The sequence below is a fragment of the Siphateles boraxobius genome, unplaced genomic scaffold (genome assembly GCF_051911475.1).
Source record: "Siphateles boraxobius isolate OS27281-9 unplaced genomic scaffold, OSU_SipBor_1 48, whole genome shotgun sequence".
In the NCBI taxonomy this organism is placed as follows: Eukaryota; Metazoa; Chordata; class Actinopteri; order Cypriniformes; family Leuciscidae; genus Siphateles; species Siphateles boraxobius.
In genome coordinates, this window is record NW_027509119.1 from 7,556,247 (window position 1) to 7,569,588 (window position 13,342).

The 13,342-nt window shown below is 42.5% G+C and overlaps 1 protein-coding gene across 6 annotated transcripts in view; it reads right to left on the reverse strand.

The window, feature by feature from the left end:
• The window catches only part of zfhx3b (zinc finger homeobox 3b), a 240,994-nt gene that overhangs the window by 74,912 nt on the left and 152,740 nt on the right, over positions 1–13,342 (reverse strand). The window lies entirely within an intron of this gene.

Genomic DNA, 13,342 nt, shown 5'->3' on the forward strand with positions numbered 1-13,342 from the left:
CTTTTGAAAGTAAGGCTCTGTCTGGTTATGTAAGCCTAGTACATGAGCTGTTCTCACTACTCATCCAGCACCTCTTGTGAAGTGCAGCAGTTAAATCTGTTGTGCTCTGTCCTAGTTGGATCTAAAGAATCGTTCTCTCTCTCTCTCTCTCTTTCTTTCTCCCTCCCCCTATTTTCCTCTGTTGCTCTTCTGCCTAATCTCACCTCAGTTTTTATTTCGCCCGCCTTCATCTGCAGAGGACTAAAAATACATGATAAATGGTACATGATATTTTAAAGTCTTATCTGTTCTTACAAGGAAATAATAGGGTAGTTAATCCTGAAGATCTCCCTCAAATTGATTAATCAGCACATACGGACAATCAAATAAATGATTAATATTCTCCAGACCTGCGGTCGGACAGTTACCCCCCAAAGCATCAGTAATAATTCAGTAACTCTTCCCAGACCAAAGCCGCGTCTGCCTGTTCAGCAGCAGCTCTCTGATACAGTGGGAGATCTTTGAAGTTGGTGCATAACAAACTCGCAGTGCTCTACGCATGGCTCTACCTGCAGATTATAGCACAACTGCTGGCCAGGCCAGAAAGACATTGCAGTTTTATTATAATGGAGCTGAATGCAGACACAAATGTAGCTGCATATCCTCCAATGTCTGCACCACGATGCCCGACAGATGTTTGGCAATATAGTAGACTTTCTGAGACAGCAGGTTTTTAGAAACCAGTTTGTTAAGATTGGGGCTGATTAGAAAAAAAATGATGTCGTGGCAAAAGCAAACATGTCAGATAAATAAACAGTATTGTTACAGTACACAAGATAGTCTCTCTGCCCTGGAGAGAAGTAACATTAAAATTAGTTAAGATAACTTGAAAGTTACATGAGGGGGTCTTGTCCTGCTTGCTATCTGTGTGTCACCCTGGTTTTATATTCAGATGTCTTCAGACAAGCTGTTTAGCAGTGGTTCTCCCTGCTCTTGCACCCAGGCCACACCCTGTCCTGGTGATGGATTCCCTATTTATTCAGCTATTTTAGGACAAAAGGAGGAGATCTCCATGGACAATGGTTTTCTTTCTCTACCATTACGGAGTTCTCTAACCCTCCCAAAGAGGTCAACAAAGAGCCCTCCTCCCCAAGCCGACCGCATCTGCCAGCTTGCGCACTTATTAATGTGTGAGTGACCAGGGCCTGGACACCCCTCATCCACAACGACTGTGGTGTGTGTGCATCCATGTCTCTTTGCAAACATATGTTTAGGTGTCACAGCTTTACCATGTGGACCGGCATCACCAGTCCCACGCTAGTACTGACCCTTAACTGCCTACCCCCACCTTGCCCTTTGTGTAGGTCGCCTGGCTGGCTGGATACCTAGAGAAGCCCGTGCAGCTGTCTGCTGTCCTCTTCCCATACACGCTGTCTCTGGTGTCCATGCTCCTGCTTTCGAACGAGGCTATACATAACATCACAGCACATAGTTCGAAACCTGACCACCACCTGCATTCTGCAACTCAACCTGGGTTGCTCAACATGCCTATGCAGTTTCATTAGCACAAAGACGTGGAATTAAACTAATCCATGTGTCTCTCGTGCTGTGGCCAGAGCCTCATACAGGCTCAGCAGGGGCACCATTAGCCTTTCAGTGAGAGCGGGCTGATCTAATACCCTGCCAATACGTTTGTTGATGTATGGCCTTAAACTCTAATAGGTATAAGCGTGGTGTGCGGGGTGGTGTTGTGAGAAGCCAGGCTTTTCTATAACCGATACAGTTAACTTTGATCTTGTCTTAGCATGGCCTGTTTATAAATCAGCAATGCAAATATTTATGAGCTGGATGGGAGAAAATGGCTAGTCTGGTTTATATCCCTGGCCTTCTATTCTTCCTTGCCGCCCCATCCCACTCCCTCCACCCTCTTCCTCCTCCTCCTCCCCCCGGCTCATGTGTCGACGAGGACGCCACAACAGTGGGGTGAGACAGCACAGGCCCCAGGCCACATCTATCATGACTACGTTGTCCAGCTTTATTGGCTGTTCATGGAGCGCAGGTCAAAGGCACTCCAGGGGAGGGCAGAGGAAATCTAGATATGCAGGAGATAGAGGAAGATATCTGAAAAGATCACACGAAAAGTGGACAGGTGGGTCTATTTTTTGCAAGCCTCTCTAACTCAGTGAGGGTTTGGTCTAGCCAAGGTGAGGTCTGAGTCTCATCCAGTAAAGCTCAATAAATAACACGAGACTGTGCTCAGTAACTATTGCCTTTTTGCTTGCTCTCTGCACATCTATCTGTTTCGGCCCGCAGTGCACAATGGGACGGCCCGCACTGGCAGATGCACAGGTTTTAATTGCTCCCCCCAGGCCTGACCTCTGCTCCTGATCACCCTCTGATATACAGCATCTCTATTAAGCTGGGAAGTAGGTAAATATTCTCCTAAAGACCCTCCATTCTAACGGCACTACTGAAAAAGGAGGGGAAAAAAATCAATCGCCTTTTTTCTTTAGTCCTTTGCCAACTCTATTAGTTTTCCCATTTTATCTGATGTCGGGATCCAAAAACGCAGAGACCAGTGCTGATGAGGGGGCAGCTGTGCACGGTCTTGGTTTGATGCAAAGCTGTATACATCACGTGCCTGGTTTCTTGAGCAATGTGTGGCTTTGTTTTTTTTTCCAAACAATTCAAAACAATTCAAATTGTTTTGAAGACTCAAGTTTGGATGGAGAAGCCATATTTTGGGTGAATGAAAATAATGCTTTTAAAGAATGGATGAAAATGGCTAGCATTTTTCAGAAATAGTCCACAGTGAATTACAAATTAAAGGGCTCTGACTCAGATTTTTAAAAATTCTGTTCAATACGTAGTTATGTCTTGTTAAGCTTGATGACAACATGCAATGTGGACACAAATATGCAATGCTGTGTGTGTGCTGGAGTGCAAGTGAGTAAAAGGGGGGCAGTGGTGATGGTAGTGGTGGACTGGCTTGTAGATCGATGCAGTGATTGGCAGTTAATGGCTTTTCCTGTTCAGCCTTCGTAACCTCGCTCTGATGGCTGTTGCTTCTGATCAGAGATGGCAGATTGCGTTTGATTTTTGTATATAAAGCCCGGACTTTTTGGAGATGGCTTCATCATGTTAAATCATTTAAAAGTTAAGTTTCCCAGGCATAGAGGTAAAGCTTTAGTGTCTGAACAATCCACTAGACTTCTCTGTAAAAAGGAGAGCACTGATTTCAAATTTTAAACAACCTGCTTCAAATTTCATTCTACAAGTAAAAACAACACTAAGTACAGGACACTATCTACTTATTCAGTAATTTAAAGGGCCTGTCTGTCACACAACGGTTGAACGATTGAACAATAAGGCACATTTTTGTGCTTTCATGATTTTAAAAAATGACCTGAATATGAGGGCCAGCATATGTTGAGTGAGATTTGAAATAATTTGGCTAACACTTCCATACACCATGCTTTATTTACCTGATTTCGAATAAACGGCAGCAATTTTACAGCCCGTAATTTTGAAAGTTTTGATAGATTAGTCAAGCCACAAAAAGAAATGAAGGAACTGATCAGAAATAAGGTGGAATGGAAGAGAACAAGCTATATTTCAGATTGAAAGAACAGAGAGGGAAAGTGCATATCCTATTCATAGCAGGCAGAGTAACAAAAATCCATATTTAAAATGGTTGAGGGTCAACCAAGAGCTGAAAATCGTATAACTTTGAATGTGATGCTCTAATAGAAGGTGATTTCTAGAAGCATGTGTATGTATGTGCATGTGTGTATATAGGGACCCACTGGGACAAGCCAGTGCAGAATTAATACACACATGCTGCTCCCTTTGCAACATCAACAAATATTTAATAAAGCCTGCTTCATATAACTCATTAATATGACACTCCCTCTCTTCTCTCAGCACTTAATGTAATATAACAATAATTTAAATAATCATTTGCATACCAAGATCTAGTAATCTTCTCTAGTAGCAAAAATATAACGTCTCCCTGAGACCTCGTTTATTCAGTAGCAAAGACAAGCTTTCTGGTTCAAATTAGCAGAACAAGACCATTTCAACCTAACGAGTATAAATTAAGGAAATTATTTTACAGTGACAGACATAACCCGCTCAAACGAACGATCAAGTCTGCGGCAGCCTAATTTTAGGCCTGGTGTTGATTGAATGTGGTGACGCTATGGGGATGAAGAAAGAGAGAGAGAGAGAGAGAGAGAGAGAGAGAGAGAGAGAGAGAGAGAGAGGGAGAGAGGGAGAGAGGGAGAGAGGGAGAGAGAGAGAGAGAGAGAGAGAGAGAGAGGGAGAGGGAGAGAGAGAGAGAGAGAGAGAGAGAGAGAGAGAGAGAGAGAGAGGGAGAGAGAGAGACAGAGAGAGAGAGAGAGAGAGAGAGAGAGAGAGAGAGAGAGAGAGAGAGAGAGAGAGAGAGAGTTTGGTTGATCCTGTGGGGAGTGGGTGGAGGAATGTGGCGGGTGTGCTGAAGAGTTCCTCTACTGTCTCTGTGTTCCATCTCTGCACCCACAGCGGCAAGATCTCCACTTCATAAATCAGCACTGCTGTTTGAAAAATGCTTCATGATACACAAATGTGTGAAACCACTTAACAACAGAACAAAAGTGTTTCCCCTACTTTCAGCAGCTGCAGCTAGTAAAATAAGGCACCTCTGAGAGGCTGACCTCAGAATTCACCTCATCAGTGGGAGGGGCTTTATAAAGAGAAAGCCTCAAAGAGAATGTGGGGATACATATCTGTGACTGTGCATTTTAAACACTAGGAGTCCTGTATATGGGCGACTAGATTTTGAAAGCAGAGAATGCAAGGGTTGTAAACTTGCAATGAAAGTTTGACCTTAAAAAATGTAGTGCTACTCCTTGACCACTCTGTTTCTGGCCTTCACATTCTCTGTCTACCCACTAACCTCTTTTCATTAGAACACAAAGAAAGAAAGAAAGAAAGAAAGAAAGAAAGAAAGAAAGAAAGAAAGAAAGAAAGAAAGAAAGAAAGAAAGAAAGAAAGAAAGAAAGAAAACGAGTATTTGGGGACAACGTACTGAACTCTAAATGAGTCACTTTTTGATGCCGATGACTTCACATCTCTGCCTTTTAATGCAACAAGCCATCATCTCTACATATTACCTTTATCCCATTTTCCATTTTTTTCCATTTCACTTTTCTTGGTTTACCCCCTTTTTACATGCATAAAAGCACATGATGAGAAAACAAGGTGTGAAATTATTTTTTTCCAGAGACCCCAAATAAAAACCATATGACACCTCAGGCTGAACTGCTTAATTGCAAAGGGATGAAAATCTGTATTCTGCATCTGGTGAGAACACCCTCATAACACTGATAGATTTATAGCTTCCAGTCCTAACCTTGGGCTCCAGTGCATGGCAATTAGGCGATGCATAAGACACCTCAATGAATGTCCATCTCAGTGGGGCGAAGTCAGGCTTAATTTTTTGTTTTACCCTGGGCTGCAGTTTTAGACCTACACAAAGATTCTTAACTAGCTCAACCAGCAAGGTTCTCTTGGTAAACCAATTTTACAACAGCATGGCTACCACCAGCACCAGTATCTTACAAACATAAACCAGCATGCTCTATAAGATCACTAAATTCGAGGCTTCTGGTCATTCCTAGGATATCTAAGTCCACTAAAGGAGGGAGGGCGTTCTCACATTTAGCTCCTAAACTCTGGAATAGCCTTCCTGATATTGTTCGAGACTCAGACTCGCTGTCCCAGTTTAAAACTAGTTTAAAGACGCATCTATTTAACCAAGCATTCACTTAATGCTTACCTTTTATACTACTGTTGAATCAGTTCGAATGCATTAACATTATGAACATCAGCTATGCTAATTATTTCCCATCTGCCTTTCTGCTGTTAAAATAGCGTTCGTCAGCTCCAGTTTGTATCCAGCCTCTCACGGAGACTTCAGATGCCCCAACACCTGTGATGAGACGACTCGATGCCTGTGAAGAGACGACTCAACGCTGGCGATATGTTATGCCCTAAATTAATACATGATTAACTGACTGTATTTTTCTATGTACATTTCCGAAATGCACTTTCTGTAAAGCTGCTTTGAGACAATGTGTATTGTGAAAAGCGCTATACAAATAAATTTGAATTGAATCGAATTGACTGAGCAACTTCAACTGTTACACTTTGTTGGCACAAACTGGACCTGAACATAAATGTCATAAACCAGTCTAAACCAGCCTGGAAATTATAAGTGGTTGTTTTAGCAAGATCTAAACCCTTGTCCCAGCATCCATCTGTTCCACACTGAACTATCTTGCTGTAGAGTGGACCTTGATCTCACACATGTAAACACTCCAACTTGTCTAGCATTAGAAGGATGTGGATTTCCTTATTTCAGCAGAACTTCATTGTGAATATTCAGAAGAGAGACATTGTCTGTGATGAGGGGTGAGTGAAAAACAGTGAGGTCCAAAGCCTCATTTCATGTGTGGATTTATTTCTCCCAAGACTCTCTTCAGCAGCCCAAAGCTAAACACAGTGTGTTTTCCAGCGCTCTGCCTTCCACTAAGCACCGAGAGGAGCCTTGCGGCCTGGGTCACTCACAGGCCATTAATCTGGTTGCTAAGTCACTGATGTATTGATGCTGGTGAACCAGTAAACCTGCCTGTTGCTCTCTTTACCACCCACTGTCTTTCTCTCCAACACTTTCTCTTACTTCCTTAGGCTCACCTAAAGTCTGCCTCAAAGAAAACATACCTGCCAACTTGCTACTTTTGTCACTTTCTGTAAGAAGGTTCGGCATTACCCATCCAGGGACTAAGCCATTCAAGGATCTGTTCTAACTAATTTGACTCACATTTGGCAAACAAACAGACTAAAAAACATACATCAATCTCATCAAAGTAGGCTTATAAAGTGTATTTTTCAAGACTGAGCAAACATACAATCTCATTAGGTCAGAGGGGTTGGAGGTAGAGGGAAGAACTGAGGAGCTTCTGATCGGAGGGATGTCGGCTGAGATTGCAATATAAACTAGAAAACTACTGTATAATATATTTTACAAGACTGAGGCTGGCACTACTGAGATAAAACATTGATTAAGGAATGTTATAAACAGGCAAATTTGCCTAAAAGAAGTCTGGGCTGGGAATTAAGAACGTAAAAGTCAAGAGTTTCAAACCCGGGGGTGTAATTCAACATTGTGCCCTTGAGCAAGCCACTTAACTCCAGGGGGATTGTGGCTGTAGTAAGTGAACTTTTAAATAGCTTCAGAGCATCTACTAAATGTCAAATAACTACATAAAAAAGGAGTCAGGTCAGTCCTGAACATGTTTAATGCTCGACAGCATAATTGCACTCAAGATAACTCCTCTCATCAATTTAAAATAGATAACTTAGCGTGATGGTGCGAGTGACTACCTTTAAAGAACTTTCTTTGTTAAACTTTACAGTGACCTCCATTGTTTATCCTATTCCATTGTTTAAAGTTTTTTATAAGACACAGATCTTCGGCGTACTAAAAAGAGCATTACAGAAGGAAAGGTTGCATACATCGAGGGAAAACAAGGAAGAAGAAGGAAGATTTGGCTGAAAAAATATTTAGTTTTCCAGGCTGGTTGGATTAAAGCTATTTAACCTTAAGATGAGAGCAGCGGAGAGGGACCACCCACCAGCTTGTGACCCATGCTGGTTTGTTTTGAGCACAATGGGTATTTGCCTTGTTTATTAGATTTAAGGGAGACAAAGAGTCGAGAAAGATGTGCAAGAGGAAAGAGCGAGACACATGCAGGCGGTTGAAGCGCAGACGGAGTTAGTCACAAATATAAGGTGAATGAGGGAATAAATCACAATAACAACAAAGACGTGAAAAGATGTTTGTTAGGTTCTAAGGTGTTCTGGGTAGTTTCTTAACGCTATTGTTCGCCAGAAAAAAACTAATTCTGATTGTTTAAAAAAGTATAGGATACCTCTACCCAACAAGACAATTTATGGATCAATTGTTTGTGGCTAAAACATTGCAAGAGCAATTACATGGCAAAGTTTCAAATGCTAAGGGTTTGTTTAAATTTCTGCCTATGTCTACACAAACCTTACAAACTACCACAAGCTTGTGTCTTCCTACTGTGGTGTAACATACTCTCTGATTCATGTGCACACCCCTGTCCCTCATCAGACTCCAATCCCCTGTTTGTGCTGATCAGGCAGCAGATAATAGGATCAACAGCTTCCTTCAGCAGTGGCAGAAGCATTGCTTAGTTGCTCTTGTCTGGCTGCCTAAAGAGAGAGAGGCGGGGATGGGGGGGGGCAGAAATCAAAACAAACGGCTATTACAACAATAATATCAGCTTCTCAGCCTCTCTAAAAAGAGATAAGCTCTCTCTCGCAATCCGTATAAATATCCCTGTCCCTCTCTCACAACTTTTGTAATATAGGACAACATATGAAAACTGTTTATGGCCTACCATGTGTATCTGTTTGGCTGCTGGTCCCTCCATTGAATGCATGCACGAACACACACACACACTTATAGGTGCAGATGCATGCATAATCATCAGCTGCAGCTGTGCAATGGGTCAGCGCCTGGCTTTTCTGAGGTGGGGGCTGAAGTTGTTGTGAAATTCCTGCAGACTTCCAGACACAGCTTTAAGCCTGCCCACTACTCTACAAACTAATGTCACACAACATAACGCTCCTCCCACGCTAACGGACAGCTCTCTCAGCAAAACTCAACTCCTCTTCTGGAGAAAAGCCCTCTGCCTTTTGTCTTAAAGGGAGCTTAGCCTCTGTTTGGCTTCTGTGAGGCAGAGTTCAGCACCCTATAGGCAACCTTGTGCTGACATGGATCTACATCATTCTAGATCTTATGATAGACATAAATATGATATATACAAATTTAAAAGAGTCTCCTAATTATAAACCTGGGGATACTTATATATGTGATAAGGACTGACTGGAGGGAGTCCGAATGTCTCAGTAGAAGCTCTTTGGATATGGAATGGGCGCTTTATTAGCGTGGTACTACCGGTAAATCAAAGCTCAGCCCTTCCTGGAACAGCAGCAAACCTTTTTTCCCCACTGAGCACTATTACTGAACAATCACAGGCCAGCCATGATAATTAGCAGAGTATCTCCATCTAAACGAGCGCCTCTCTCTCTCTATCGCTCTCAGACCTGCTCGCCCCCCCCCCCCCCCCACCACCACCACCACCAACATCATCTTTCACTCCGTCTCATCTCTAACTGATGTCTGGAGGGACTTATGGAGTTTGGGTGTGGCGCTCTCTCTGGCATAGAGGTTAAGCTTCACTGTCCACAGATGAAAGATATAACCACGGGCCGCACCAATAGTGGTAAAATGCTCCCTTGCGACTTTAACTCGAAATTACTCTGCACTTTTATTTGATAATAAAAAACAAACACAAATCTTGCTGGAGCCAGGGTATTCTCAATCTATTTGTTTTTGATGATTGGAGTAAGTTACTCTGATGGGAATAAGTCATGATAGAAACAATAATTATTAATGGAGATGGTAAGCCGTATTGATCAGGATTCAGTTTTAAAGGGTAGAACAATATCTGAGAAGCACATTAATACCTTTCGGTATAGCTACTACGGTTAATCCCCCTTCTACGCATTACTGTCTGTTTTATTTCACTGTGTTTTTTCTTTGCTTTCTCTAGAGCGTAGACATTTTCCTTCCTCACGCCCCAGCTGAACCGGTTGCATTGCACTGAAGGGAAAAATAAGTAGAGAGAGTCAAAAATCCAGACGTTTTCTACTGGATCCTGGGCTGTGCTTAGAGTGCAGTCAAAGCGCTGTTAGCATAGCTGAGACACATCAACGTGTGCTACAGGGTTCTGTTAGTAGGAGTTTTGGGCTATAGTGAATAGATGACAGAATGTGTGAGCATGTGTGTGTCGGTGTGTATATCTGTGCATGTACAGGGAGTGTGTAAATATGTGCAGCACAGTTTGTATAGTTTGTGTGTTTAATGGAGCGAGACCAGCACACTGGTGCTGGTGGTGCAGGGGTGAATGTTATGAGGCCTTTCTTGGGTAAAGATTCCCCATGTGATAGTGACGGCACTTTCTTCCTCTCTTTCCACGGCAAGCGGCATCTGGAGTGGATTTTGTGCGAGCAGACACCGAAGAACATGATTACATTCAGTTAACTGTGCTCTAAACTGATTATGCATGTGCCAAGCTAATGGACTACATTTGCAAGAGGAAAAATAACATCCAATCAATCTCAATTACCCCAGATTGTACCGGCCCCTGAGACAAGGAAGGTAGCCAGCCTGAAGCTCCTCCTCTTTGCTTGATAGGCCTGCCTGGAAGACCTGCCTCTCTCCATCCTGTCTGGAGCGGAGAACCAAGTCTCCAACTGAAGACTGACATGAGTGCAGCCCAGCACCTGAGACGTGCTTGCTCAGCATGAACAAGATCTCACATATCGAGTGAATTTGTCCTCTACACTACAGGGTAGTGGTGTATACTTATGTATATAAAAGTGGTGCTAGAGAAAATTGAAAGGTGAGCCATGAGTAATCATGGAGTATATGTACCCTTAAAATCATCATGAAATGGCATGTACAACTCATTTTACTTCTGTAACGATGTACTGTATTTCTAAGTGAAACGGCACATCAAATGAGCACAAAATGTAACTGTCAGGGATGTAAAGTGTCTTTATGACAGGTGGTTGGAGGAATGGTACTGAAAAATAAGAGGGATCGGTAATATTAGCCAAAAAGGAAAAGTCGCTTCAGAGTAAGTTATTACATTTTGATGATAGATTATGAAGACATTTTTTTAATTGGAATAATGTGCACAGATCAAATGTGCACAATGAAATCTGGAATGTGTACTGAAAAAAGCAATTAGAGTCTCTTGATTTCAAATTCACTTTAATATACATAGATTAACTATGTGTGGCAACTATTTCTGATTTTGCAAATTGCAAGTTCCACCAACAATTAAGAACTTGAGAAGCCTAAGCTTTGTGATGACCTGGGTATTGTTGTTGTGTGGCCCATCTGCAAATGCTTATGGGTGACCATCATGACATCATTCTCACCACTACAAAGCAGCCAGCGAGCGGGAACGTGGAGGGAACAGTGGAAGGTAAAAGTACATCTGAGATGAGTGCAAGACTGACTGATGGGTGTGTCTGAAACCAGTGGAACTCAGACCAGTACCACAGACACCAAAGTCGGGAAGCATCACCCCTGCTGTGCAGTGGTCCATGCGGTTAAGACAATTCTCCCAAGACTTCCAAAGGCTTTCGGAACATTCCAATCCGTGGGGTGGTGGGGGAAGGTGTATTTTTAGAAAGCCCTAATATGTGCCGCATACCACAGACTCTCAAATTATCCCATCCAGCTTAGCCTTCAGTTTAAACCTTCCTTTTTAATTCCAGTAATTACAGGCTCCAATTTACGGAGCTGTGCACACAAAGGGCCTGTTTAATGCAAACCAGTTTGATTTGGGCAAAGTGTCCCAAGGATCTACCACATCTTAGGGCATGTTTATGCTGACTTGATAATTTATTTTCTCCCAGCAGGAGGTCGAAAATGTTTGCACTTTGTATCATATTTCTTTGTGTGTGTGTGTGTGTGTGTGTGTGTGTGTGTGTGTGTGTGTGTGTGTGTGTGTGTGTGTGTGTGTGTGTGTGTGTGTGTGTGTGTGTGTGTGTGTGTGTGTGTGTGTGTGTGTGTGTGTGTGTGTGTGTGTGTGTGTGTGTGTGTGTGTGTGTGTGTGTGTGTGTGTGTGCTTGTGAGTGTGCGTGTGGGGGGGTCTGGGTTACTACTTGTACAGTCAGCTTAGCTGAGCTAGCAAATTATATTGTTGATGTCAGGCAGTCAGTATGTCTATGAGGGCTATAAATTCACTGCAAAGTGAAGCCTGTGTCATTCTGGGGTTAGAAACCGATGCTACAGCAAGACCTCAGCAGCAACATGTGCTTTTCGTCCTCTAATCACATTTATATGTCATGAAATACAGCTATAACTCAAACTGTAAATGTCTTAGTTTGTAGGTAGGCCTGTCGCCACTGACGGAAGCTGCTTGCTTACAAGGCTGATGCTGTTGTCAGTCAACTCTGTTCTCTCTTCCTCTGTTCGGATAAGTGGGGCTTTTAGGGCTGAGGAACCATTTTAAGCAGCTTAAAGCTTACAAATTATCATGCTTGGATGTGTCGAACATTTCTAATCTGCCACAGAGTATTGAACATTTGCAGTTAGGTGGACTAGCCTCTTCTCCGCTAGCTCTCCATCTTTAAAGGGAGCACCGGCAGCGGAAGGAATATTATGGTGCTTCCAAGCATTTTTGTGCCAACAGTAGACTTAATTATGCTACGTATGAGGTGAATTTCCAAGAGAAACAGCTCCATACATCACAATGCATTGCAGTCAGTGGCTAGATAAGATTTGTCTGCTATTGCTTACCATTGATGCTAAAACTCAACTTGGTTCCCTTGGTCTCAAATCCTGCCTGGAGCTATATGAGGCCCATGACAATAGCAATGCCTCCACAGGTCAGCCAAGCACGTCAGGAGTCTTGTGTTGCATATTTGAATCATTGTGGTATTTGTAAATATGCTCAATGCTTGTCCCAGCTTGAGTATGGCAGACAATCTCAGATCTGGCTTGTCTGCTTTCATCTCCAGATGCAGAGGAAGCTGATTTTTTGGCCTTCCCCTAATTACCATTACAAACTAGTTTGTGAGGGAAACAGCTGACCAAGAGTCCCTCAGCCCAGGGCAAATCTTGACAATGCTAGAATATCTCTGGCTGTAAAGGGTTTATAAATAGGAAACTTGCAATGAAGTCAATGGTAAACTGGACCTAGTCTAGGTATTTTATATAAAAATATCATAACATACCCCTGCCTCTGAAATCACTTTTCTTTTAAGCTGTCTTCACTAAGGTGGTGTCGGCTAAGGTAATTGTTTTAGGCTACGTTTGGTATGGTTAATAGGCAATGATGTCCCACCCTACATATTATTTTCTTTTTGAATATTCTGATTCACTCAGAATTAAGTCAAAGTAGGTTGCAACTACTGTTGCATCTTTTCTTTAAAGACGTTCCCTGAATAAAACGTTATAACATTTTTGATATTTTGTTCACTGTCCAAAGGTAAAACACTTGATAAAGGAGAGTAAATAAAGGTCAAGTCGGTTTGGATAGTGATATGCTGCTAAAATGGCTGGAACTTGATTCAGTATCCAATTGAGCATGTGAGAGCAAGAGATAGAAAGAAAGGAAGAATCAAGGAGAGAAGTCCCTGTGTGCACTTGTGCCAGTCTAGGTTAAACACAGCCTGAGTTGGGCTCCTAGACACACAGGATAGGTGCCTA